The sequence below is a fragment of the Colossoma macropomum genome, unplaced genomic scaffold (assembly GCF_904425465.1).
Source record: "Colossoma macropomum unplaced genomic scaffold, Colossoma_macropomum, whole genome shotgun sequence".
Classification (NCBI taxonomy): Eukaryota; Metazoa; Chordata; class Actinopteri; order Characiformes; family Serrasalmidae; genus Colossoma; species Colossoma macropomum.
In genome coordinates, this window is record NW_023494810.1 from 18,321,235 (window position 1) to 18,327,239 (window position 6,005).

A 6,005-nucleotide genomic window follows, 5' to 3' on the forward strand; every position below is an offset into this window, starting at 1 on the left:
AAAACAACCTCAAGCTAAATTTAAAAGCCCATAGCTACATAAAAGTTATTTGGTAGTTATTCATAATCCGAATAATCGATTATTCGTTTCAGTAATCGATAGATTATTCGACTTTCAAATTGGTCATTTGTTGCAGCCCTGCTTGGTGCCTTCTGTCATGTTTCAGAGCAACCGTGTACAAAAACTAAAATAATAATAATAATAATTATTATTATTATTATTATTATTATTATTATTATTAAAAACTGAAATGTGATCAGTAATATAACTTTATTCTGTTCTTACTTATTATTCTGTTTATATAGTTTGGCATTCATTTTTATTCAGAATTATTGGTCTCATGTTTCTGTGCTGCATGGAGTGTTGTTTCTAGGACTATGAAAATGGGGTGTCCAGGGACAGCTAAGACTACTTTAAGGTTTCCATAGACCATGAACACAAAATTATATTGAATTATCAAAAAATAACCCCCAGTTAAAGAACCTTTATTGATACTGTCACATTTTTAAGTTAAGTGAGCTAATAGGCTAATCAAATTCTATTAGCTTTTGGAAGTTCTTATATTGAGTGACAGTTTCTGATTGAAAGATGAAAATGATCTCTGATAGATTTCATTTAATTTATTGAACACTAATAGCTGCTAGTTAGCTCTGACCTCATTAACCCACTAGAAATGTTTCACCAAAACAGGATGAGAAAGACTGCACAGATGTGTGGTAAAAAGTCACACCATTAATTATTATTTTTTAGTGATTATTAGTACACAGGATATCCAAAAAGTTCACAGAGAAGAGAAAATGTGCACTGAGCTTTCCAGTTACTCCCAGACAGGTGCGTAGAACTATTTTATTCAGGAAATGTGGGAAAATGCAGGAAAATTTGGGTTGGCAGCCATGGTGACCAGCTATATATCAGGTGTGGTTAGAGCAACTCTGTCCACCCCTCTAACTCTCTTAACCAAACTATCTGCTTGTTGTTCGTACATTTATTAAAAGTCTTCCTTCACTACGTATGTTTCTCTACTTTGGCATGACTTTAGCTCATTTTGCTGCTTTTTCACTTTTAAAACATATGGTTCAGTTTTATACACTAGTTAAGCATTTAGCAGTTTGATATAGCGCCTTGAACACTTGGTGTCTGTGTGCAATATTGGAAAAAAACATCCCTTAGCATGAACTGTTTTGCAGTACATTCACTTCTTCCACTTCTTGTAGTATATGCCTATTCCATCCTAAGTTTCTGATTTCATTACTTGTTTGCATACCTGAAAACAGATGATAAAGTTTTATTTTTCTCTTAGTAGTCATGCAGATTTTGTATAAACATGGACTACAACATAACTGTTCAGCAAAGCACCAGGACCAACCATGCCAAAGACACACTTAACATTTGTCAAGGCATCACACCCCAGATGATGTTCTGACACCAGAGGAGCTTTCCTATTCAAGTAACTGTTGACTGTGTTTTTAACCATTGTGATTTTCAGACAAGGTTCGTTTGAAATATGTGTTTGAAATGTAACTTTGGGGAAAATGGGCGAGTACTCTTAAAAAAAAACAAAAACTTTTCAGTATTTCAATTGTTGGAGGATTACATAAATACATGAAGTGTATTACCTACAAGTTTTTTGGAAATATTATTTATGTGTTGTTAATACAGTCACTGCACTGCTGTTAAAACATTTTGTACACTATTTATAGACTTGAACCATTTCACCATCAATACCACCTTGTTTACAAATTACGAAGTTTAAAATAAATGTTCCTTTAAATACAGTGTTGGTACACTTTAACTATATTTCATGGTACACTTAAGTAGCATTGGAAGGTTACATATATAATACTGCAAATATTGTTATTGTGTATTACAGATGAAATACTTGTATATTAGAGGTATATAACATAAATTGCTAAGCATGTATTTCAGTACACCTTAGTAAATACTTAAAGTACATATTTTAGTATACAAGTACTACAAGAGCACAAGAAGGATTCAGCAAATATACTTTACTGTATTTTTAAATATACTCATATATTATTATATAATGTACTATATACATAAACTGATATACTAACTATGTGATTAAAGAGCAACGGTATTACAAACACACTCTTAGTATAGTTTAAATGTATGCAAGTATTTAAATTAAGTGTTTGAGTTCAATTTGGCAGCACAGACTAGCATACTTAAATTATACCTTAAGGGTGGCAAAAAAAAAACAAAAAACATATGATTAGTTTACCTAGTACAGATAAAGCATGACTTAAATATATATCATGGAGACATTAGTAAGGACTTTGTACAAATAAGCAATTCCAAAATAACATAACTAAAGTATACAACTTTGTCAGCACTACTTTAGTATACATTTTTTCGCAAGGGCAATTAGTATAGTGTAACTTGCATGCCTAAATCAGCACACACTTGCCCAAACTGTACTGTTTGGTCGATTGAATGCATTTGGAGTAAGGGGGTAAATATATGTAAATTTGACTTTCTGCGGAATTACTGCTGCTCTAGGTGAGTTTTTTCTTAACAATGGAACAACTAGTTTTGGTGAAAGTTTGAGGCTGTAATAGACTGAAACTGTTGAATGTGCATACAGACCTATAATGAGACACACTTCATGAACAAATTCATTTAAATAATACTTTTGTTCTCTGTGCTGCTCCAGAAAAAAAGAGTGGGTCTGGGAAAAGATGAAGTGATAAATGGAGGACAGCAACACACCCAAACACAGCCACTATAAAGTGTAAATACACATCAGCTCCCAAATCCCTAAGTGTGCAGAAAGCCTGTGGTGTGGCCAATCACATGCAATTGGCTGCTGCACTATTTAATTTTTTATTGTGTTTACACAAACTGCAAATGCTAAAGCACATTTTATACAACATTAAACACACAGCATCACGTAGATGTAATCCTCATTCAACTATGAAACATCAGTCTTAAACTGTAATCTTGTCTATGAACATTTCAGATTTGCATTGAAGCAGCTGTTCACTGCACAAATCCTTGCATGCAAATTACAATGTACAAAAAGCACTGTATTTGAACAAGTGAACAAGAATCTGGCCGTACAAGAAAGAGTTGCGTGAGTAGTGGCATGGTTAGGGTAGAGGACAGGAAAGAGGCAGGGGGAAGGCAAAGGCCACAAAACATTTTATATCACAACACAGGCCACTATCATAGACTTCATAGTCAACTATGGTCTAAGTATGGTTGAGGCAGGTTCTCTGCTTAGTGTTTTAGTGTCAACAGTACAGATGTTCAGGAATAAAAAACAAGTGTATGAGTAGTATACAAACATCACATCACACCGCACTGCATATTACTATACTGTAAACCTATCAGTGGAGTTCCTGCCACCTTGTTCATCCTTCCTCAACCCTACTGACGAATTCTTCAAAGCATGGAGGAGGAAGATGCACAATCCCTAGCCCAATAAGCAAGTGTCTTTACTTGAGACTCTGGGATGAAGGTTGTGAGGAGATTAGGGTTGGGCTGATAGACGATACCATCATCCATCTTTGATGACTGACAGACACCACGATGTTGATCCAGCACTGTGACACCTCAAACCCCCACTCCACCGCCTCAACACTCCACTCCCACCACCGTCCACACCGCCTGCTATAATTCCAGTGTTTGCGCTATAACTATATTTATTATTTTTTACATACCCAGAGATCTGAACTGATAAATAGGTGTTTTAAGGTTTTTAAGGTGTTGAGATACCTGGATGGGAACCTGGCTCCTAGTGAATGGAAGTGCATGGACGTGCTGATAGCCAATCAGAATGCAATTGACAAAACATCTAATGTTGTGGCCAGCTTAGCGTTCAACAGATATCAGACACACATCTGTGGGTGGAGCATGTGATATCTATTGAACTAATCCCACACAAACCTGCAGGCCAAATACAGGAAATGACTGGAAGTAGAAAATGTAAAGTGTAAATTTTCTCGAAGTGAATAATGATTGACCTTCTTCAAACAAAGAGCTTCGGAAAATACCTCAGTAGATCAGTTATAAAGTGAGTTCAGTTCAGTAAACCCTGATTTACTCTTTCTATTAAAGCTATAAGCCATTAGACCTTTAAGAACACATACACACACACCTTTTGAGCACTTGGTGTCAGAAAAATTACACTTAAAACTCAGAAGACATGTGCTGCTTCACTGGTCATTTGGCCATTAAATAAAATGAATATATTTGCGTTGTGACCCCTGGTTCCTATCACAACTATTGTAGAGACATTTTTTCAAAAATGCACCACTTCACATCATATAACTCTCAATGATTGAATTATATACAATTTTTAAATCAAAAAGGAAATTCTCTTTTATGTTTTACAAAGAGACCTGGCAAAATCTAAACAACCTTCTACGTAATAGGCTTATTATTATTATTAAACTAAACTAAAAAAAGGAATAAATAAAAACAAGTATTAAAAACATTTTGAAAAGCCAAGTGTCCCAAAATTGTATGTGCATTTACAATTTAATTTGCAGAATCCATAAAAAGCTTTGCATAGACATATACTCCAAAACACATGCACACCTGTGTGAAATCAGCTGAATATCAGTAGTGTAACATCAGGCCATTCTTGTTTTTTTTTTTTGTTGGGGGGTGGGGATGTTGCTGAACCACAGCATTTTATTTTAAAACAAGTCCAAATCCACTCTTTTATCACCACATCAGCTCCACATGTGTGTATATGAGTTTTTTATGCAGTGCTTTAATAGACCAAGCTGCATCTGATATCTGTGTGCCTGAAGCTGATGAGGTTTGTGGAAAACAAGCAGCGCTGTGGCTAAACGGATGATGTGCAAGCGTGTGTGTGTGTGTGTAAGAAAATATTTTAAAGTTGCAGGAAATGAAGCCATAAGAGCTGAAAGGCCTTATCTGTTTCTAACAGAACCCTCCACTCACTGCATATTAACCTTCAGCTAAAAACCACTTGAATGATAAAGCTCATGCGGTTTATTACCTTTAGAGTTTCAGTTACGCTAATGCTAATACCACAGAGCCTGCCATCTGCCAGCTTCAGCACTGCTGGTTGTGTAAGGGCTGAAATGATCTTAGATCAGCACTTGTGTCCTCTCCTCTGCCCACAGCCTGGACCACAGGACATAAACCCACCTCATCTACCTGCACAGCAGTATGTGGCCTATTAATAACACCATGCGGTTAGGTTTGGTCAGAGTGGTTTCCTTCACTGACCAACATGAAGCCGTAACATGGCTGTAATCTCACTCTTCAGCCAAACATGAACCAAGACGTGAAGCTGCACAGTGTAGTTCAGAACATTGGGTTAAACCACCAACTCCTTACACTGAATAAGGGTCCTTAACTATAACTTTTGTTTTGGTAAGAGTGGGCAGAAATGGGATAGTGTTTGGAGAATTTGGTCATAAATTCCTAAGATCATGGTCATAGTTCAGGGATCACCAAAGGATTTTTCAATAGGAATGCACTTGCCCTCATCTAGGCTACACTTGGTGCGGTAATTAGCTACCTAAGCAAACTATGTAATGCAAACAAGCCAGATCATAGCACATATTAACTCTGTAAATAACTGCTTTGCCTGGTTAAAGTGTGGTGCAATGGTGTTTTTGTTGTTGTTGCTCATAGTAAAGCACATAGCGCCCAGTTTGAACATAACAAATCAAATATAATAGTTGAACATAACTGTGAAATATTAAATAATGTACAAAATGGCTGTCAGATGTTTGCTTCTAAAGTCTACATTTATGTTGACTTGACCCCTTGCCTCTCCAGGGGGTCACTTGAGCTAATACTGTAATAGAACAGCTAATAAGGTAGCATCAGAAATTCCCCCAAGGGGAAATGAAGAGGGCAAGTTGACAAGGGCATGTTAAAAGCAGTACTATTAGTAATAGTAATATTTTCATGAAACATGACTGAGGCAAGATAAGGCCATGGAAACAGAGCTGGTGCCCAGAAAAATTCAGCGAGGGCCACTATAGGGTTGGGGAACA